Source organism: Pinus tabuliformis, chromosome 8 (genome assembly GCF_031772625.1).
Source record: "Pinus tabuliformis cultivar Carrire ecotype Pingquan chromosome 8, CPIR1, whole genome shotgun sequence".
Taxonomy (NCBI): Eukaryota; Viridiplantae; Streptophyta; class Pinopsida; order Pinales; family Pinaceae; genus Pinus; species Pinus tabuliformis.
Window position 1 is genome coordinate 1440991792 of NC_142294.1, and position 24373 is coordinate 1441016164.

General features: G+C 35.6%; 1 pseudogene; it reads left to right on the forward strand.

Annotated features, from left to right (window-relative positions):
* Positions 1–20218: 20218 nt before the first annotated feature.
* Positions 20219–21220, forward strand: LOC149241115 (acyl-CoA-binding domain-containing protein 5 pseudogene; annotated as a pseudogene).
* Positions 21221–24373: the final 3153 nt, after the last annotated feature.

Sequence of the window (24373 nt, forward strand, 5' to 3'; positions counted from 1 at the left end):
GATCCTCAATCTCCATCCTTTGTAGATAAGCAACCCGGTCTTCCTTCTGGACATCCGGCCTCACATATACCTCCTCGTCATCATCATCATCCTCAACCAATTCTAGCCTTCTTGACAAATCCAAGATGCTATCTGAAAGTGATCTAATGACCAATGATTGCTCGGTAAGCTTTGCCTCAACAGTAGACAATCGCTTACTCATGTCTCCCATTCTTTTTTCATCTTCCACTTGCATCACTCCTAGTTTACAATCAGGCCTTGTCACACCAATGGTTAGAACACCAATGGGTACATCTTCCCTTCCATCATAAAAGTAGAGCTTCTTCAAATGTGGAATAATCATAGCATCAAATTGTTTCATGAATTCCATCCCCAATACAACTTCATAGTCATCGATCCGTACTATAGTGAAGTCCACCTTCCCGGTCCATTCACCAAGTGTAGTGTCCACCCTTTCAGCTATACCAAGAATCTCAATAGGAGGAGAATTCACTGTCTTCATTTGTGCCTTTGCCGGTACAAATTTTAGCCCAATCCTTCTCGCGGTATCTTCACCCATGAAGTTGTGAGAAGCCCCACTATCCACCATAGTGAGCACATCAACACCTCCAACCTTCATTCGAACATACTCCAACTTGATCCTTTTAGGATCCCTTCTAGAGGCGACTTCCGTAGTAGCAGAAGCACCAAGTATCTGCATCATCCCCACAGAAGCACCTTCATTCCTGACATCAGATTGTGCAATAGCAGCCACCTTTGGTTTAGAAGGACAATTCTTCACCGTATGTGGTCCAGCACATATCCAACACTTCAAGGCTTTCTTCGTCTTTGAACTATCATCCGATTTTGAAGCATCTTCCTTCTTCTTATCTTTCGGTTTATCGGACTTCTTCTTCCTATCATCAGAAGTCTCATCATAATGCTCCACCAACCTGTCAACAGCAGCAAAAGCTTCTTCAAGTGTCCTAATCTTTTGCCTCTTCACTTCATTGTGTGCCCAAGGCTTCAACCCAATAATGTAGTTGAACACCTTGTCCCTCTCTGCCATGTCAGGAAGTTCCAGAGCTGCACTAGCAAACTCCCGCTGATATGCTTGTAGGCTTCCGGTCTGCTTTATGTACTTAATCTTCGTCCTTGCTTCCCATGTTTCATCCTGAGGACTAAAATGAGTCTTCAAAGCCTTCTTCATGTCATCCCACGAAGTAATGTCATCATCATTACCATTGGTAATCTGATCCAACCTCCTTCGCCACCACATCTTAGCATCCTTTGTTAAGAACTAAGCAGCTACCTTGACCTTTGTCTCATCATCAGATAGACCCAACCGTTCCAAGTATTGCTCCATGTCCCATAGAAAGTTGCCAAGAGTTTTTGCATTCCTTGTACCATCATAAGATTTTGGTTCCTTGACCTTCACATGAGACACTCCTCCACCTGAGTTATGCCTCACGACCTTCTTCAACACAACGATCTCATCCTTGGCTTCGTCAAGAGTTTTCTTCAGGTTCACGATCTCTGCAAGACCCTGATCCCTTGCTTCTTCAACCTCCTTGACCCTTACTTCAAGTTGTGTACACATAAGATCAGTGTACTCATATTGTGTCCGGAGTTCATCATGTTGTGTTCGCAGTTCATCGAGCTCTTCCTTTGTCTTCAAGTTGGCCTCTTGTTCTTTAGCAAACAAGTCCATCTTCTTATCCCAAGAAGTCTCCATGTCTTCCATCTTTTCCAACACCTTTTCAATGAACCCAATAGTAGTATCCTTCATAACGTGACTAGACCCAGCCTGAGATTCTACTGCCATTTCTAATAGCTTCTTTCTCCTTTGCAATCTAGTTTCGACCATCCAACAGCTTCACCAAGTCACCTGCAATTAGAACCAACCCTTGTTCCACTTGTGTGAAACGGTTTCCTTCACCTGCAAGTACCTGTCACGAGCAAACCTTGCTCACCAGCTCTAGACCGAGCTTCGATACCACATGTCACGCCCCTACACTTGTGGTAGTCTTCCAACCGCTTATAGCGAGGTGCGGCACCACCGAACGCTTTCTTTTCACCAATACTCACCTTCGTGGACTACGCCTAATTACCGAACGCTTTCTTTTCACCAATACTCACCTTCGTGGACTACGCCTAATTCACTTGTCCCTACTTAGTTTGTGTTTCGCAACCAAGTAAAATTCTATTATCCTTTATACTTAATGAAGCCCATACTCATTCATTATCCATAGCAATTACAACAAGAACATCAACATTGCAACAAGTATAAAGGGGAGGGGCAACTCCCAGACAAGTCTGCCCGACAATATATTATATTCAGTCTTTCTTCAATAATACAATACAAGTAATGCTTGGCAAGCTCCAAGCCAATACTTAGAATAATTTACAACATAGGCAACCCGCTTTTACAATACATGTGCATCCTTGCACGAAGAGTAGTACTCACCTGAGTCACTTAATCCCCCTCACCAAGCCCTGCACAAATCTGCACATCCACTACACCTCGGGCACGCCTTGCCCACTCTTCGACCGATTCAAGATCACCTCAAGAATACCTTCAAGTGCACCCTCAAGAGGAGTGCATGAGATATGCGCAGACTCCTCTTATATCTGCGCACTATTCACTTGTCTTCTTGATCTATGTGTAGAAGAGATGTGAAGTCTTGTTGTTCAAATGAGCCTCAAGGCTCCCATATATATACACTACATAGCGTGGGTTTACATGGGGTGTGCAGCCCCTTGGCCGACCCCCAAAACCACTCACCATGCGCCCTTAAGCCTTGCATACAAGTCGACCTTAAGTTGCTCTCCATCGCATATATATGTATGGCGTTCAACACTTAGTCGCATAAGTGTTTTTCCTTTCGTCACACATATCGTCGCTTTTCTTCCGCAGGAACGTCGCAACTTTCGTTCAGCGCGCCCGTGTGCCCGCCTGCGCGCCCGTCCACACGCCCTCGTGCACGACTCGCCGGCGCCCGTCGCACCCGCAACCGGAGGTCCTTACACGATATATCGGAGATTGCTGATCGGGGGTCCTTCCGCCCTTGCATTAAGTCCTCCTTTTAACCCTTCCAATGCGATTTTCCTTTAGAAGGCCTTTAGCCCATTTTTGGAAGAATTTGCCTCATTTTTCAAAGGACAAAGGTAATCTTCTTTTTGCGATAACTTCTTCACCTGAAGTCCATTTTAGCCAATTCAAATTGCAGTAGATTCAGAATGAAAAGATTTACGCAATGAGATTATTTCCAAGAGCATCATTGGACTTTCATTTTCCTCTACGAGGAACACTTTAGCTTTAGAAGTCTATCCAAGATCCATTTTGGATCACCAATGGCAAAGCCACTCAGTTCTTTTTCTCACTACCCAAAAATAATTCAAATGGTTGTTGTTCTTGCCAACATGTCAATTCTGTGAAGGCTTGGTGTCGTTCTCACCCTTGATATTTTATTTCATAATGAAGAAACTCACGTTCAGAATTATAGACACAAATGACTTGGCTAATTAGGATGTCCTTGTATTAACTGGTCACTGCTTCCAAATTTTTGGTAATTCCCTTCTAGTTTCAAAACAAAAAACTTGGTTCCAACAACCACATTGAATTTCTTCAATCACAATCATCACATATTAGCTCACTCATCAAGACCACAAGTTTTGCAGAAATACTATTTGTACTTGAAAAAGGAAGATCACACTCACCAACAACCTGTAAGTTTTGTCAAATTCAAACTTTTTCTACAACTTCAATAATAATTCATGAATGTGTTCGATTACTAGCCCGAGATTCTCGGCATTCTCGGCAATAACAAACACATGGGCTGCATAAATCACCCTTGTCATACTTCCCTTAACAATTTGTATAACGCTGTAAAAGAAAGATGACTTGATGTTGCCGCTCTAAATCTCAGAATATTTAATCAAGAGGTACACACCAACAATGAAGATATTCGGATCCTAATCTGCTTGGTACTTTAAATATAAAAATATTTAATCAAGACGTGCACGCCAATGATGAAGATATTCGGATCCTAGTTGGCTTATAAGAGAGAAGTAAATATGTTGATCATGTAATGCTAAAATTAAACTTGATTTGTTTCCCTGAGTAAGGGTAAGGCTACATGTTCGTATCCAGCGTCGTTCACCAAATGCAAGTGAAATTATTTACCATACGTACGCCTAGTTAAAGTAGGGGTAATAGAATGCACAATTTGAGTGGTAACAAAGCCAACAATGAAGACTCTGCTTCCTTGAAAACGTGCCTCCTTTGGTGATAAGGTGCCGAAGTGGTAGCTTGATGAGTTGAGACCATTGCATAAGCTCTACGAGTGCGAGAAGGGTGTACCCATTGTTTCCCTATTTTCTAGACCAATTCTTGACCCTTGTTTATTGGGCATTACATCACCAATTTAAGAATCATTTGGCAAGAGAGTGCTTGTATGTCTAGATACTAGTTTATAGAATTGGATGGTTTCTTGTATTTGAAAATGGAATTGTAGGGCATATATATTACCGGGTCGAAAATGAGGCGAAAACATACACGTCCACCAAGCCTTAAAGAAAAAACAAATTAACTAAATACCGCAGCAAGAAGCAACCACATATATGAAGGGACATCTATTTCCTCAGCTTTCATCGTGGGAAATGTCGGTTCTCTTAATATTTCCTATGCGACGATGTTCATTCAAGTCCCGCAAAACCCTCGAAAATATTATTTGACGAAACCTTGTAATGGGACAGTCGGTCGGAGATAGACTAGGGTTTATGAAAATATCAATTCGTCAATTAAAATTAAGAAGTGAGACACTCGGTCGGAGATAGACTAGGGTTTGGTAGAATCTTTAAGGTTTGGTAGAATCGCATATTTTATAGTGGCACTTACCATGCTTTAATGGAACTCCAACTCAACCTTAAAAATTATATGAAACTTTCATCTGCGCTGAACTTCATCACACGGTCTTTTTAGTATGTCGAAGTCAATCTCGAGATCAAAAGAAATCTTACAGTAAAACTTCCTATGAAACTTAATATATGCAGAATTTGAAGATCAAACTTCACAATAAAAGAAATTTTAAACCGTGCCTGATTTTAAGTATTATTATTTCTATTTATTTAGTCTGTGAGCGTTGATTACAATGTATTGTTTATATATTGACGTGGTCATCTCAGTGGGCAATTGGTCGCTCTAATTAATTAAATTTTAAATGTAATTAAAATAAAATATTATACAAAATTTTAATATATTAAAATGTAGCGGGTAAAACAAAAAAATATGGGAAAGCTTTTAAATACTAAAAATTAGTTTTATTTTAAAATATTATATGGTTTTATAAATTAAAAATCTGCATATACAATACAATAAAAATTTATAAGGTAATCATATATAATAATTATAAAAAATTTAATAACCTAATAATACAAATTTTGTTTTCTTATTTAATTTGAATTTTTTATAAATTTATAAAATAAAATATAAGCATTATTTAATTTAATAATATAGTTTTTTATCCTAATAAAAAAATTTGTTTAATTTTAATTTTAAATTTAAATAAATGAAAAAACATACTTAATCACTCATTTTTCTAACCAGAATAGAGCCGTTGCTTATAAATAGGTTAAAATAAACTAACAAATTCAAACGTGCCATGATGCCATATACACCCCTAATAATATAATAACACAGTAGCGAGCTTCACGGCTTTTTCTTCTAGCATTTGTGATTTTCTACTCTTATCTTCCAAATTTCCTTCACTCCGCCAGTTTTATTTGACAATTATTTGTGTACAATTCCGCCATTTCTAAATCTTTATGACTCGATTGCTAATGCTTCAGCCAAAATAACCCATATCCAAAAATCAATTTGAAATGGCAGATATCTAAAAGTAAGTTTTAAAATTTATAATTATAAGCACATCACAACCAATACACTGAAGGACTCCGACATCCGCTTTGGCTGTATTACGTAGAAGACCTGCAATTGCTGGGCGACTGTGCTTCCTTTCGGTAAGAATTAACAGATGTTGATTGGTGGTCATAGTGGTGGCTGGTTTTAAACTCAAATACATATGTGTACGAAATGCATAGCATGGCATTGCTTCTTTCGTTTTGATGAACAGTAGGAGTTGCGCTGATCACATTAATGGCATACGATTTTCGAAGGCCAAGTCCACACGGGCTGCGAGAAAAGCCTCTCAGAGGAGCGAATAGAAGAGCTAAAGGTGAAAATGCCTTTTCTCCGCGTTGATTAAAGGTGGATACTTCTCTGCGTTGATTAAAGGTTGATACTTGATTAAGATGGTCACGCAGTCGATCTCCATCTCAAACATATGTTAAAGACTCAGCGTCTCGTGGTCGGTTTCTTCCTTTCTGTGGCCATGACTGCCTCTCGAGTGTGTCAAACCTGCAAGAACTAGTGCCTCTTATTGGTCAAGGGATTTTAAAGCTCTGGTGCGTAGCTGCTCTCAGGTCTTTTTATGGACTCCCAAAATGTTTGTTCCATTGATGGTTCACTTTCATTTCTTTTGACTGTGATCTACATGCGAGAAATCCCAGGCGACATGGATAAAATAAATGTAAATAGGTGTCTGCTGTTGAAATGATAATTTCAACTGCAGCGCTTGCTGGAACCGCCATCAAACAGCGACTGCAAACAGTTTTTTATTTTTGGAAAACTGCCTGAGGATTCCCCGCTACTTCCGTTTCCTTTCCTTTGCGATGCGATTTGATCGGTATCGCACATTAACCCGTTGCACCCCTATGTATTCAGATTGCGATTTCGCGATGCGATCGGATCGCATATCGCATTCAGAGTGTCAACGCTCCCCCTATATTTGCGCCAAATGCGATCAAATCACAAATCGCATAATTCAACGGTTATAGCAGCGGCGACACATTTTTTTGTTTTTTGGAATCAAGGACATCAAACATTTAAGAGCACAAAAATCATGGCATAGTTGGTAAAAAAATAAATAGAGCACAAAAATCATGGCATAGTTGGTAAAAAAATAAATACCAAGCTTTACTGCGGACATGGAGAATGTACCGCAACTTCCAGAAATCCCAAGAATTAAATTTATTTGTCTGCTCTTCCATACCTTGTTTTAATTTCTAGTCAAAGAATGTACGTTTAGTTTTTTTTTTAAGTTATTTTTTTTACAGTACATGTAATGTCATATGTTTTTTTTCTGTTCATGATACAAGTAAAAAAAAGGTAAGGTCATTTTGTAAAGTAAGTGAAATGGAATACGCAACAGCGTGAGTAAGGAGTGAAAAAGAAAAATTGCACAGCAGTGAATGTAAGAAGTAAAAAAAAAAATTTACACACAACAATATAAATTTGCAAGCAGAGACAAAGTAATTTTTTTCCAGGAGAGATAGTGAAGTTTTGTTTGTTTTTGAACTGCTTCTGAAGCAATGTTAGTGTAATCTCTCTATTAGAGGAAGATCCTTTTTGTAACAGGCAATCTTATTAATGAATACAAAGTTTTCTGTGCATGGTGAAACTCTGTCTTCAAAATTTAGTTTTTTGTTTTTGTGTGTGTTAAAAACATGGCATTATCCTTTGTTCTATTTATTCTGGAATTATCAGAAATTCCCAACATGGTATCAGAGCGTGTCCAGGCTCTTTGAAGGTGTCAAAGAAGCTGAAGGAAAGATTTCTTGTTGCAGTAGCTTCTCCAGCTGAAGAAAGAACCCAAGGTATTTCTCAAGTTAGTTTTTGTGTTACTGCCGAAGACAGTTAGTTAATTTAAAATACACAGTCAATTATTCTAAATCATAGTTAAGAGTGTAAGAATGGCTGGAGTCAGCACTAGCATGGGTATCTGTAATACCCAGCTCCCACAATTTAATGGAAAAAACTATGACTATTGGGCAATAACTATGAGAGCTTTGCTTGCCTCCCAAGACTTACAGGAATTTGTTGAGGATGGTTTTGAAGAACCAGCAGATGAAGATGAGTTTAATAATTTGACTCAGGCAGAGAAAGAACTGTTGAAGAGCTATAAGAAGAAGGATTCTAAAGCCCTCTACTTTTTGTATCAAACAATGCATGAAAGCGTGTTTCTAAGGATAGCAGCAGCTAAGACATCCAAAGAAGCATGGAAAACTCTCAAGATAGCCTATCAAGGCATGGAGAAAGTAAAGACAGCAAAACTACAGTTGCTGAGGAGAGATTTTGAGACTCTCTGCATGAAGGAGTCAGATAATATTGACTCATTCTTCACACATGTGATTGGTCTGGTCACATAGATAAGGTCTCATGGAGAGATTCTTGAAGAAAGGAGGATTGTGGAGAAACTATTGAGGATCCTACCGTCAAGGTTCGATGTGATTGTCACCACCATAGAAGAGACAAAGGATCTCACAAACTTCTCAGTTGATGAACTACATGCATCACTGATAACATATGAAGAGAGATTGAGTAGAAATGAAAACTCATCTCTAGAACATGCCTTTAAGACCCAGATGTTCTTTGGAAGAGGAAGAGGTCAAGGCAGAGGAAACAATAGAGGAAGAGGTAGAAGCCAAAATAGAGGTGGAAGAAACAGTCCAGCAAATGCTCAAGGAAGAGGCAACAATTCAAATCAGAACCAAGGCCAAGGCAACAACCAACAAAGTGGACAACATCATGATAAATCCAATGTCCAATGTAACTATTGTAAAAAATATGGGCATTATGCAAATGAATGTAGGAATAAGCAGCGTGATATGAATAATAGAATTAATGAAAATTTCACTAGAGAAAATATCAGCCAAATTAATTTTTTTTTAGCCTGTAATATGGCTGAAGAAAAGAATGAAGATGTATGGTTCCTAGACTTCGGTTGCAGTAACCATATGACAGGAAACATAGCCCTTTTTTCTATGTCAGATTGGAATGTGAAGTCACAAGTCACACTAGGGATTGATAATAAAGTTTCTGTTATGGGAAAAGGAGAAGTAAATGTTTTAACAAAGAAAGGTGAAAAGAAAACCATAACAGATGTTTATTTTGTTCCTGGAATGAAATGTAACCTCTTAAGTATTGGACAGCTTACTCAAAAGGGATACAATGTTTTCTTTGTGAATGATGTATGCACTATCATGGCTAAAACTCCCAACAAACAATGTATTGCTGAAGTGAAGATGACAAGGAACAGGATGTTCCCTCTCAGAATGAACACAAATTTGAAAAATAGAGAAGAAATAGTAGCAGTGACACAAGAGGCTTTCCGAAGCGAACCAAAAGATGAAAATTGGTTGTGGCACTTGAGATTTGGACATCTCAACTTTGGAGGTCTTAACTTGTTGAATAGAAAAGGAATGGTAAGAGGATTACCATTGATAGAGAAACCAGACAGCCTTTGTGAAGGTTGTATCTTGGGGAAACAACACAGAGAGTTTTCCATCTGGGAAAAGCATAAGGGCAAAAACACCCTTAGAGATTGTCCACTCAGATTTATGTGAACCGATGCAAACTCCATCACTTGCAGGCAACCACTATATACTAACATTTATTGATGATTTTACTATGAAAACTTGGGTTTATTTCCTGAAGAACAAAAGTGAAGTGTTTGAAAGATTTTATAATTTCAAAGTACTTGTAGAAAACCAAAGCGGGCTGCATATCAAATTTTTAAGCACTGATAGAGGAGGTGAGTATATCTCCAAATAATTTCTACGTTTTTGTAGAGAAAATGGAATTCATAAACAGTTTACCACTAGGTACACTCTGCAACAAAATGGAGCTGCCGAAAGAAAGAATAGGACAATTATGGATATGGCGAGGAGTATGTTAAATGCAAAGCATTTGTCAAATGATTATTAGGCTGAAGTTGTACACTGTGCAACGTACATTTTGAATAGATGCCCTACAAAAGCAGTCATGAACAGAGTGCCGGAAGAAGCATGGAGTGGGACAAAGTAAGGAGTCACCCACATGAAAGTTTTTGGATGTGTGGCTTATGCACATGTTCCAGATCAACTAAGGAAGAAGTTGGACAACAAAGGGGAGAAATGTATTTTCATTAGATACAGTGAGGAATCCAAAGCTTATAGGTTGTATAAACCATCCACCAAGAAGGTTATTGTGAGTAGAGATGTTCAGTTCATTGAGGAGGAAGCTTGGGATGGAAGCATAGAGAAAACAGTAAATGTTAAAAAAAATTTGTCACATGATGAAGATGATGAGGAGATGGCTGAAATACATCCCCAATTAGTAGCACCAACACAAAGGTAGCAAGAGACACCCTTGAGGAGAAATGAAAGTACTTCTCTAAACACACCACAAGGAGGAAATTCAAGTGCTTCTTCAAGCACTTGTATACCAAATGAAAGAGGTAAGAAGTTCAGAAATTTAAGTGACATTTATGAACACGAGGCAACAAATGAAGGTATGAACTCTTTGTTTGCTTTATATTGTCATGTTGATGATCCTGTTCATTTCGAAGAAGCAATTAAGGATAGGAAATGGATAGAAGCTATGGATGAGGAGATCAATGCCATAGAAAGGAACAAGACATGGGATTTAGTTGAACTACCAAAAGGAAAGGAAGTCATTGGAGTTAAATGGGTCTACAAGACCAAGAGTAATGTTGAAGGAAAAATAGAAAGACACAAGGCAAGACTGGTTGTCAAAGGATACAAGCAGTAGTATGGGAGAGACTATGAGGAAACTTTCACGTCGGTTGCTAGAATGGAAACCGTGAGAGCAGTGCTATCCATAGCCGCACAAAACAAGTGGAAAGTTTATCAAATGGACGTGAAGTCAGCATTCCTAAATGGAGTGTTAATGGAAGAGGTTTACATTGAACAACCTCTAGGCTATGAAAAGAAAGGCCAAGAGCACAAAGTGTGCAGATTGAAAAAATCTCTTTATGGGCTGAATAAAGCACCAAGAGTGTAGTACAGTAGGATAGATTCCTATCTATTGGAAAATGGATGTGAAAAATGTGAGGGAGAACCCACTCTCTACATCAAAGAAAATGATGGTAAATTACTAATTGTTGTGTTATATGTTGATGTTGTTATTTTCACAAGTAATGATGATTACCTTATTGAAAATATCAAAACATTCATGAAAGGAGAATTTGAAATGACTGACATGGGTTTGCTGAGATACTTCTTAGGAATAGAAGTAGAACAAAATGAAAACGGGATTTTTATCTCACAAGCAAAATATGTTAATGAAGTGTTGGAAATATTTAATATGCAGGAGAGCAAAGCAGCAATCACTCCCGTAGTGATGGGATTAAAACTCAGCAAAGAGGACAACAGCAAGGAATTTGATCCTAGTTTGTACAAGAGCATAGTTGGCAACCTCATGTATTTGACTGCAACTAGACCAGATATAATGTATGCTGTTAGTTTAATTTCCAGATTCATGGAGAGGCCAAAAGAAGCACATTGGCAGGCAGCAAAAAGGATTCTGAGGTATGTTAAAGGTACTAAAAGGTTTGCCATTTTATATACTACTTTAGAATGTTCAGATTTAATTGGATACACTGATAGTGATTGGGCTGGAAGTGTAGATGATAGGAAAAGCACATCCGGTTATGTTTTTCACATGGGTTCAGGAGCCATTTCATGGGATTCTAAAAAACAGCCTATTGTAGCATTGTCTACAGCAGAGGCAGAATATGTGGCAGCTACAATAGCAACGTGTCAAGAAATTTGGATGAGAAGGATGTTAATAATTTTATGCCAAGAGCAAGCAAAAGGAACTGTGATTTTTTGTGACAATAGCTCAACTATTGCGTTATCCAGTAATGTTGTGTTTCATAAGAGAACGAAACACATTGACACAAAGTTTCATTACATCAGGAAATTGGTAAACAATGGGGAAATTGTTTTAGAACACTGCAGAACTCAGGAGTAGGTTGCAGAAATTCTGACCAAACCATTGGGGTAGAAAAGTTTTGAGTTTTTGAGGAAATGTCTGGGTATGACTGATAACCCAGCAGCTGAAATTAAAGGGGAGTGTTGAAATGATAATTTCAGCTACAACGCTTGCCGGAACCCGCCATCAAACAGCGACTGCAAATAGTTCTTTATTTTTGGAAAACCACCTGAGGATTCCCCGCTGCTTCTGTTTCCTTCCCTTTGCTATGCGATTTGATCGGTATCACACATTAACCCATTGCACCCCTATGTATTCAGATTGTGATTTCGCGATGCGATCTGATCGCATATCGCAAACGCATTCATGAGTGTCAAGGCCCCCCCCTGTTTTTGTGCCGAATGCGATTGCACGATGCGATCAAATCGCATAATTCAACAGTTATGGCAGCGGCGGCACATTTTCTTTGTTTTTTGGGATCAAGGACATCAAACATTTAAGAGCACAAAAATCATGGCAGAGTTGGTAAAAAAATAAATACCAAGCTTTACTGCAGACATGGAGAATGTACCGCAACTTCCAGAAATCCCAAGAATTAAACTAATTTGTCTGCCCCTCCATACCTTGTTTTAATTTCTAGTCAAAGAATGTCCGTTTAGTTTTTTTTAAAGTAGTTTTTTTTTTATGTTACATGTAATGTCATATGTTTTTTTTTTTTTTTTTGTTCATGATAGAAGTAAAAAAAAGGTAAGGTCATTTTGTAAAGTAAGTGAAATGGAATATGCGGCGGCGCGTGAGTAAGGAGTGAAAAAGAAAAATTGCACAACAGTGAATGTAAGAAGTAAAAAAAAAAATTGCACACAGCAGTGTAAATTTGCAAGCAGAGACAAAGTAATTTTTTTCCAGGAGAGACAATGAATTTTTGTTTTTTTTTAACTGCTTCTGAAGCAGTGTTAGTGTAATCCCTCTGTTAGAGGAAGATCCTTTTTGTAACAGGTAGTCTTATTAATGAATACAAAGTTTTCTGTGCATGTGTGAAACTCTGTCTTCAAAACTTGGTTTTCTTGTGTTAAAAACAGAGCATTATCCTTTGTTCTATTTGTTCTAGAATTATCAGAAATTCCCAACATCTCCAACAATCTCAATCGGCGTAGAATCTCTTTTTCTGATAAGAACATTTGGATGTTTGTGCTATAGGAGATGAGGAGATTTAACGTGTTGCTTGCATCGAACTCATACATCGTTGGAAAAACTTATGCCGTTAGAATCATACCTCTGTAACTATGGGCAAGAGAGACCTACGTGGAGGCACCACAGATAACAAGAAATATCGATGTGATGCCAAGGGATCTCGGCCCAAAGCAATGTCGACCTCAAAATAAAATGACAGGAAGACGAGAACGCTGCGCCAATGATCTCAGCATTGATCTCGAGCTTTAATGCACTTCTAAGTCACATGGAGCAATATCAGCTTCAAATGGAACAATCTTGACCTCAAAAGAAAATTTAAAACCACCACACCTTTCTTCGCCTCGTTTAATGAAAAAACCTCAAGAAAATGCACCACCGCGAAATTTAGAGATCGGGTCCATGCTGATACTGATTGAGTTAAGGAAAGGGGCATCAGCGCGAGAATTAACCCAAAATGTTGTGATGATCTTCATGTTGACAAGTGCGTGAATGAGGGAAAAATTTCACTTTGGTGCGTCTTTGTTCACCAAAAAAAGGAGTTTTGCAGCAACGCTTTTGCCACTGAGGCTCTCACACAACCCCTCTCAAGCCACCAGGGCACTCACACTTCAGCCACCAAGGCTCTTTGATTTTCCACCCACCAAGGCTAATGAATTGACCTGCCACCGAGGCTCTCAAATCAACCAACCACAAAGGCTCAACATAGATTCACCAATTAATCATAAAATCAAAATGGTTACATGAATTTAGGGGATCAAATTGTCTCCTGGAAAATAGAAATTAATCATAATTTAGGACACATGCACAAATGTGAAGCCGAATTTCTCCAATAATACATAATTCTCCATTATTTTTAGCAGCCAAGGCCTCTCGTGTAATGTGAAGTGTTATTTCATTATCCATTGATAATGTATTCTGTTTTCTATTGATAATATATCGACTTGTCTCTGTTTCTCCATTAAGATCTATGTTGTGTTCTTGATACTGTGATCCCGTGCTTTGCACCCCTCTAAAACCATCACAAACTTAAGTTACTAATATTTCGATATAACTAATAAGATCCTGTGCTTTGCGTTCCTCTAAAACCATCACAAACATAAGTTACTAATATTTCAATATAACTAGTAAGATTTCTAAATGATAGTTTAAAAAATTCGCTGGTTTCTTGTTTTTCAAAATGAAATTGCTAGTATATATATTACCTGGTCGAAAATTAGGTGAAAGCCTGCACATCCACCAACTCCGTAAAAATAATGGACTCAAAAAACTACAAATCAACCAAATATCGCAGCAACAAGCAATCCTATATATGAAAGGACATATATTTCCTTAGATTTCATAGAGGAAAACGTCGGTTCTCTTAATGTTTCCTATGCGCTAATACACGTCCCAAAAATCCCTCGAAAATAGTTTTGGTTGATGGTGTAACTAATCTTATAGAACCTTGTACTACCATAGTAAACCAAAGAGGAGAAATGACAGGCCAGTTAATTTAATTTAGGAAGAGGGCGTGCCCAACTACTGGTTTACTAATTTGATAGAACCTTGTATGAGTATATCAATCCTTCCATTTATGTTACGAGCATAGTAAACCACTAATAAAAACAAAGAGGAGAAATGGCGTGCCCAACTGCTGGTTCGACATTTCTCTGGCGGTCAACAATCTACAGGCTCCAGGAAAACATTTCAATCATAAACTTAAGTTACAATTACTTCCATATAAACAACAAGATTTCTAGATAACAATCTAGAGAGTTAGTAGCGTATATATATTTTGGCCTTTTTCTTTTTCAAAATCATTCTAAAATTATGGTGCGCCCGATCAGTGACTGAATTTGATGGGTTGATCTTAATTTTATTTGGAAAGGCATATATTTATCTAACCCTTCTAAGATGAAAAGTTATAAAAAAATTTGTACTTCTATTAACAAGTGTATATTAAATAAACCTTTTATAAAAAAAAATGCCAAAATGAAATGGTGTCCTAAATCTTTAAAATTTAAAAAGTTGCTACATTAAAACACTATAAAATCTCAATAGAACTTAGTAATTAGGAAAACTTTTTTCTCAAATTCTATTAAAAAGAGGTAAACATATGTGTCTTCTATTCATTAGATGATCTTCAAAAGTATTAGAATTTACATCATTGAAAATAGAAATCTATTTGCACGATGGAATTTTTTTTTTTAGTTTTCATTTGTTTCTAATTAATACTATATGTTTTCTTCAGCTTTGAAGCAATTTAAAGCAAATCAAAGAAACAAATATATACCTTCAACAACCAAGGGAATTGCATTTTTCTCTTAACATTGCTCAGTCAAAGAACACTATCAATAGACTTTCATCTCCATTAAAAACTCCAAGCTCTATAGATTCAAAAATTTATGTAATTAATAGGAAAGTTTTCTATATCTAATAGGGAAATATTGTAATATGTAATACACATCTACAATGTTGTTGTTGTATGGCTTGGTTGGTCGTTTTTTTCTTCTTTGAAAATGGTTTTCAAATTTGGTCCTTACAATGAATTCAATCTTGGTTGATGTCTTTTTCTATTAATGCGGTTTCTTTTTGTTGATGTCTTTTTCTAATAATGTGGTTTCTTTTTGTTATCAATTTCATTTATTTTTTCTATGATTTCAACATCTCCTTAAAGACCCTTCATAGCAACAGCCACATGGACAACCACACACACTCCTTATTTCCTAGATGCTGAATGGAGAGAATGAAGTGGGAGACACAATAGTAGTTGTATCTACATCTACCGACATTCTATATCTTTTGGGAAGACCAACAAAAGAAAAAGAAAATTAAGTTGTAACCCTATAGGTAGACCAATCTTCGGTTGTATGGTTATTAATAGAGTCCCTAAGTTTCATTTTAACACTTGAGAGTTCTCCCTAGTTCAAAACTCTACATAATTTTATGGGAAGCACACTTATTATCTCTCAAATTTCTTTTATAGTATTAATTTCTATGTTTTCAAAAACTAGAGAGTTAATAAGGAAAACCGCTTTTAAGATAAGAGAAGAAATACGACGTTTTAAATAAATCTTGATTTTATAAATGTTACGTTTAATAGTAAGCTTGATTACAGTAAGTTCAAATGGCAGCAATGCTAGGATTTTGTAAGCATTTTGGTTGTGAGTCATGGAATCATCTAAAAATAGAAAAGAGATGGTAGTAGTTATTTACGAGAGTATAAAAAACATTCGTGAATCACTAAGCATAGTTACCACCATCTAATGGGGTAATTTCATAATTGAACAATCTTGTCTAAATGGTTGGTTGACAAGGAAGAAAGAAAATTTTGCAAATTAGGAAAGAAAATGAAAATATAACATAAAATGTCTATGGTTATGATCTAAGAATGTCAATACTATCACTTTAATCTACTTTTAAGCTCGATAAAATTACATCTTTAACTAATATATTTCATTTATTACTATAAAATAAAAATTTATTCATTTATTACTATAAAATAAGAATTTAAATTAATAAAGAGATTAGTTTGTCTATATACCTTTGTTCGCTAAAAAGAAACCCTAAAGAAAGAACCCTATCGACCTTATTATACTATCTCAAGATTTCCATGTCAAACATCAAACTTTCAAAGTAATGATGTCCTCATGGAAAATGTAAGTAACCCTATTGACCTTCTTATACTATCTCAAGATATTTATGGTGAACATCAAATGTCATGAATATGTCCTCATAAAGGTAGGATGGAAAATGTTTTCATAGCGGTAGGATTATCAGTAGTCGAAGATATTTGACATCCTCGAAGATGTTGGGTATTTAAGTTGTGCATTGAATTGTGCCTTGAAGCATCTCAACAACTCTCCCCATTGAAGGCCTCAATTCCATATCATACTATATGCGCCACAATGTAGTCTTTACCACTCTCTTTGCTTCTTCCCAATCTACCGTTAAATCCACATCCTCTTCAAGCCTTAGTTCCAGCATATCTCTCAATCTAATCCCCATCTTCATTTGCTTCACTGCAGGCACTGGGAACTGATAGCCCACGTGTTTTCCAACACCCTCCATGATCATATGGTGCCTTAACATTACAATATTTATCCCACTCACAATCTCTAGCAAAATGATGGTGAAGTTGTAGACATCTTCTAATGGGAAGATTTATCATCCACTCTGGCATTAGATACCCTCTAGTGCCTCTGATAGTGGAGAAGCAGAAAGTACGTTCTCTATCCACAACTTGTCCAGCCTGAAGTTTGGTACTTTAGGAATGATATTTTCGTCCAAGAGGATGTTTTGAGGTTTTATGTCATAGTGAAGAACCCAATGCAGGCATTCCTCGTGCAAGTACCCGATGCCTCTCGCCATGCCTAATGTATCAAGTAGATGGTAGTAGTTATTTACAAGATGAAAAAAAAGGTTTGTGAATCACTAAGCGTAGTTATCACTATCTAATGGGGTAATATCATAATTGAACAATATTGTGTTTAAGGTGGGTTGATAAGAAAGAATAAAATTTTACAAATTAAGGAAGTAAAATGGAGATACCACGAGAAATGTATGTGGTTGTGATGTAAAAATGTCAATACTGTCATTTTAATCTATTTTTAAGCACTCGACAAGTATGAAAAATATCGTTTCAAATGATGAATTGCATACCTGTTCAAGTCCATTGATTGGGACCATGAATTCACTTTCCTTTATTGACACTAGCTTCAAAAGATTCATAACTGCCCTTCCAATCCCTTGGAAAAATGAATATATGAAAAATTATGAAGCGAAATACTTCAATGGATTGATTTTTGAGAGTTGAGTAGAGCCAAATGTAAGTACAAGCTGAAGTAAATATAAAGAGACACAAATCCACATCAAACCTTTGGGTTGAATGGAACTGTTAAGAGATTCTGCTTGATACAAAGTGTAGCCTCAATGGTTCTCATTCCACAACAATTTCATCGTTTCCCCCTCTGGAAGGACAAAAAGCCATCGACTTTGCTCAAAGACTTAGTCCAAAAAATCTTTATTGATGCCATGATGGATGATATAAAAAAAATCTAGAGTCCACACATGACTATATACAGATCACCAGACATAATAATTTTAATTGGTTATGCCTAAATCAATTAATTAAATGAAAGGCTAGGGAAATGAAAGTTGAAAATTAAAACTGAGAGTTAAAAATACCTTGCAAGCTTGTGTTGCACTCGCTGTAAGGTTGGGATTGGAAAGATCAATGTAGGCAAGATTCACAGGCTCAAAATAATCTACCTCAGTCATCGTGAGTTCTGTGTTTTTTCATTTTTTTCTTATGAATCTCCAATACCTTCAAAAGATGCCCCTCGTTCACATATACAAATAGTTAGTTACTTCTCCTATGCTATTAATGAATGCGAAAAGAAACCCATATTATCAACGAACGTGAACAGAAACCTCAGATCACGATTGCCAACTCTATCAGTGTTGCCATTATGACTAACGGTCTGGGAATGCATGAACAATCTCCATTACGTCCCATTTCACTTTCTTTAGTGTTGTCAGAACCTTGCGTGGACTTTAGAGTGTTACATAAATCTGATAACTGAAATTTTCTGAAATTTCCTACGGACAGGCAACCCTTCATAGGGCATTTTATAGATATTTAATTTAAAAAAAACTTGTAAAAATCAAAATTTAATTTTCTTTTGACTGGTAAATTTCGTTGAGCACTTCTTTGACTTGCTAGAAGGCTTCAGAAACGTTGTGATGTGTTCAAATTTGAAACTGCGCTCGATGAAGCTAGGAACTTGATTTTGTTTTTCTTGCATGCTAAGGAAATTTTATGTTACATGTGTTCAAATTTGAAACTGCGCTCGATGAAACTTGGAACTTGATTTTGTTTTTCTTGCATGCTAAGGAAATTTTATGTTACATTATAAAGAAATATTTAATAAAACAAGACAATTAATGTCACGCTTACATCTCTGGGAATTTAAATTTGAGTCGCTCAAAACATTTAATTTCTTCGCTACAAGACGGGTGTTATACTCTATAGGAAAATTTACGTTCAGGTATCATTTAATATTCTTATGAAAATTTGAAATCACATGACACTTAATCAAAATATATTATATACATATTTTCTATTTATCATTAAATAATACTCGAACATAAAACATTTACAAGCAAGGCATGGTACTTATTATAATTCTAAGTTGATTTAATTCAAACTTGAGCCTTGATTGATAGGAATATTCGATAAGAATAACACAGAGAGAGTGAGATTAAAATTCCTGCCGTGGAGGAAGACGTAGTCTTTCATGATATTTGACCTTCGTAATAGTCGTAACCATTTTTCTGGGACATTCCTTATTAAAAAAAACCAATGTGAAAGAGTAAATGGACACTATATTTTGTAGTTAATATGATCTTGAGTTGTATTTTTAATGAAATTATCAATATTATTCTCCATAACCCCGCATGGTTGGTGCCCCTTAGTTTAATTATTAAGTTTCGAAAGTATAAATTAATTTCTAAAATTGAATATGAATAATGTTATAAAGTAGTTATTTTTTCTTCGTCTCTACATTAAAATCAACCATAGTCAACCATATTTCAATATGGGAGTGTGGTAATGATTGTGTCAATATGAAAATCAATCATGGTTAACCATGGTAAATTTTGGTCAACTATGGTCATCCATTATCCCATGTCGTATTGTGACAAAGGTTCTCTCAATATGAAAATCAAACATGGTCAACCATAGTCCAACTTTGCATTGTGAAAAATCTTGTTTCAATATGAAAATCAACCATGTTCAACTTTGGTCAACCATGTTTATTATATAATTTATAATATTTATCTCTGTTGGAAGATAATTCTTCCATGTATAATTTAGAACTAGTTGTAGATTCCTGGGTGGGTGTTGAGAGAATATCTCAACCTCCCTATTTATATTTAGAATTGGTTAGGTCTCACAAGCAACATAAATATGTGTTGTGTTTATGTGATTTATGAAATATAATAAAATTGTTCCTTTATATGTGTACCTCTATTTTTAACATGGTATCAAAACCTGTTTGGGTTGGACTTGCTTAAGAAAGAGCCGAGAAAGATGTGAGAGTAGTAATAGTTGATTCCTATAAATATGTAGGTATGTGAGATCAGATTTGTTTTTCAGTAAGTTTTGTTTTCTTGTGAATTTTATTGTAATACCCACTTGAGATCCCTATAGTAAGATTTGTTTGATTGAGTATGGAGTATGTTGGTGTGAATATATAGATGCGGGTATCCAATTAGTCGAGAAGGGAATCTCAGAAATGCTAAACAATAGGAAAGTCTCGCATCGATTTAAGTCTTAGTTCTCAGTCAACTAACGGAGCTAATTCATTTTATTTCTCCAGTGACAGCAAGGTTCATTTTATTTCTCCAACGATTGCAACATTGGACTTAGAAGGTGAAAATTATGCTTCGTTGCAAACGAGTATGATCTGATGTCGTCAAAGTGGGTCGTCTCCTCCATCATCGATATGTGCAGTGACAACCGTGCAAGAGAAAATTTATGTCTTTGCTGGAAACCACAATATACGCTTCCTAAATGATATTCAGGTGCTCGATTTGAAATCTTTGACATGGTCCAAAGTGGATACAAAGATGGCATCTAACTCTTCTCAAGAACTTTTATCTTCTTGTGCTATCCATTTCCTGAATCAATGGGGCAACAAGATTCTAGTTGTTGTTGGACATACCAAGTATCCTTTGGACGTTGTGAAAGTTTCATCCTTTGACACATAATCTTGTACATGGTGTGTACTAAAGTCATATGGAAAAGCTCTGATTAAATGCGGAGGTCAATCTGTCACTCTCGTAGGGTTAGTTTAATTACGTTTGATGGTGAGGACTCAATGAGGAGTCCTATGAATGATCTAAATATTCTTGACTTGGAAACGATGACTTGGGATGTTGTAAATGTTGTGGGTACGCCTCCATCACCATGGTATGATCACACTGCTACAATAAAAAAAAAATCATGACCTTTTGAATTTTGGTGGCGGTTCTCATTCCACATGTTTCAATGATCTTCATGTCTTTGACTTGCAGAGTATGGAATGGTCACAACAAAAAATGCCAGGTACTTTGCCCACCACTCGAGTTGAGCATGCACGTGTCACAATTGGAGTCTCTGTAGAAGAACGGATATGTTCTGCCTCAAGCGAAGATTGTCAATTTACGTCCGACAAGGATCGTAAATTCTGATGAAACCCATTAACAGGGAAGTTAAGCGAAAGTCGCTGAAGATCCAGACTATTTGTTTCAATTAATATTCACCAACGAACCAATTTTGAAGAGATTTGTTGACATTGTGCAAGGTGGAATAGAGGGGAGTAGTTATGGAGTGTAACTGGTTGTGTTGTCTTCTTTGTTAAGCATTTTATTTATGAGTTATATTTGGTTGATAGCCAATTATTGTATAGTGTTGTATAATTCAAATTAGTGGTTCTTAGCGCTCAAAACCTTTGAAAAAATCATTAGTTAGATTATGTTTACATTGTTATGGTTTGTTGTTCTTGACACTCAAAAACCCGTGAACAATGGCTACAGGTTATAGTATGAGATCCATGTGTGTGAAGCAGGTTAGGTTGTTAGATTAGCTTTTGAAAACATTCAGTATTCACGGCATTTTCCTAACAACTGATGGATAGTTGAAAGAGAAATATCTGACATACGGTGATTGGTCGATAGGATGATTCATTCCTTGTCAGCTCTTATCGTGGAAGTCTTGATGAGCAGAGTTGTCAATATTGTTGATCTTGCAAAGTTCATCTTTGATGGTCAGAATCCGGTGTACTTTAAATGAGTCGAACGGTAAGCTCGAAGATATGGAGAAAGAAAGAGCGGAGTCCAGAAGACTACAAAGTGGGTAGAGTTGCCAATGAACACTAGTGAGACAAAGATTATTTTTATTGTTGTAATTGTGTATGTAAGAGTTAAGGGGGTGTTGGAAGATAATTCTTCCATGCATAATTTAGAATTACTTGCAGATTTCTCGGTGGATGTTGAGAGAATATCTCAACCTCCCTATTTATATTTGGAATTGGTTAGGTCTCACAAGTACCATAAATATGTGTTGTATCCATGTGATTTATGAAATATAATAAAATTATTCATTTATGTCTGTACCTCTATTTGTAACAATATTAGGGTTTATACACCTTAGGTTTATAATATTTATCCATTGAGTTTAATATTATTCTCTTGGGTTTATAATCTCTTGGGGTTTTATTATTAATCCCTTGGTTTTATTATTTCTTTGGGTTTATAATATTTATTTTAGGGTTTATATATTTTGGATATATAATATTAATTTTTTGGGCTTAGTATTATTCCCTTGAATTTATAATACTTTGAGGTTTTAGAATAAATCCCTCGGTTAAAAATAATAATATTATTTAATAATACTATTATTTAATAATAATAGTAATATTAGTTAATAATCATAATCATAATCACTTAGTAGTAACAATAATTATTTTAAAATAATAATAATAATAATTGGAAATAATAATTAATGATACTAATTTTTTATAATAAATAATAATATTTATTTATAAATAATTATTAATTATGAATTTATATTAATTATTAAAAAATATTATTATGATTAATTATTATTATTATTATTAATTAATTTACTATTATTATTATTATTAATTTTTATTTATTTATTATTTGATAATAAATATTATTATTTATTATCAAATAAATATTATAATTAAATTATTAATCTTTATTACATAATTTAAAATTAAATAATAATAAATTACATCTAAAATTAAATAATAATTAATATAAATTAATTATTATAATAGTTATATTGATAATAATAATATTTTTATTGTAATAGTTCTTTTGTAATATTATTTCTATTATTATTATATATTTATCAATGGTATATACTAATGAAGCTCTCAGTTTATATCAACCACATTAATATTTTTAATGTGGTTGTGTTGGCAATAAAAATAATTAGCATTTGGATCAAAAGGTGCAAAGAAACACAGATAGGATTGTTGACATTGACTGCCATTGTCCTAAATTTTGTATGGACTAAAACTAATGTGTGTAAGTGTGTTCACCTTATATTAGAGCAAATAAGAAATAAGGTAGTACTAAATATTGTCACAAGGTTTCATTTCCATTGCAGGTTCGAGTGTAAGTTTTGGTTGTCTTTATCGTTCAGATGGAAGGGTTTGTTATTGATGGTCGAAACCACTATGGTGTGTTCCCTCTCAGAGGAAAATTGTTGAATGTAATGGAAGCTAGCCATGAACACATCATGGAAACTGATGCAATTCAAATTGTCAAGAAAATCCTTGGTATATAGCATGGAAAGGAATATGATAGTGTCAAATATTTGAGTTGAGGCCATTTGATGATTATGATAGATTAGGTACGACAATGCTTCAACACTCTACTGAAGTAAAAATAGAGATACAATTGTCTCTCCTTCAGGTCAATTCATCATCCAAATCTGTTGGTTTTCTTGTAATGCCTTTGTTCTAGTTGCATAAAACCCTCTAGAATGTGAATCTAACCCTTTAGAAAATACTCAGAGCACATAAGTGATATATTGGGGACAATTGTAGTTATGCAGGTTAGGAAGCACAAAGAATATCAGTTACTAACAGATAAGTGACTATTGTGCAAACTCAAAAATCTAAGTTTCCCCAAGCACACTCATAAATAAATTAAGATATATAGAAGAATATAATCCATGATTTGGATAAGACACCAACTAGACAATTTTTCCTATTCTACAAAGATATAAAAACTATATTTTGAAAAACAAAGTTGGTATCTTCATCTATCATCTTCCACGACTCTCTCAACTACTTATGGAGGAATAATCAAGAAACATATTATATGAACCAAGCAAAATTCTAAAACATATCTAGCCTACTGTGAAATCTAATGAAAATTTATTTTGGCATAAAATTGTAGCTATGAATGGTGTAAAATATCTCCTCACAACTCGGCTCATGTATGCATCACGCTGCCTCAACCAGATGATATCCATGGAAATCCTCTCTGTCAGGCTCTACTTTCTGCAAAATTTCCTCATGCATTTCCCTAAGACAGTTGGGTTCATCCGTCAACCTCACTACAATGTTCTTCTTACTTGTATTTCTGGTTGAGAGGGAGGAAAGTACCTCTCATGTTCCATTCGTCCAAGACCTTCTCCCATGCATTGGCACATAGATCTATTTTGAATGAAATTTTCTTAGAGAGGGAATATAAAGTTTTCATGTTTGAATTCTATGTCCATTTCATATTGTTGCAAAGCATATGCTAATTTTTCCTTGATTACCTTCCTACCACCTCCTATTTGTTCCTTTAATTTTCTCTATT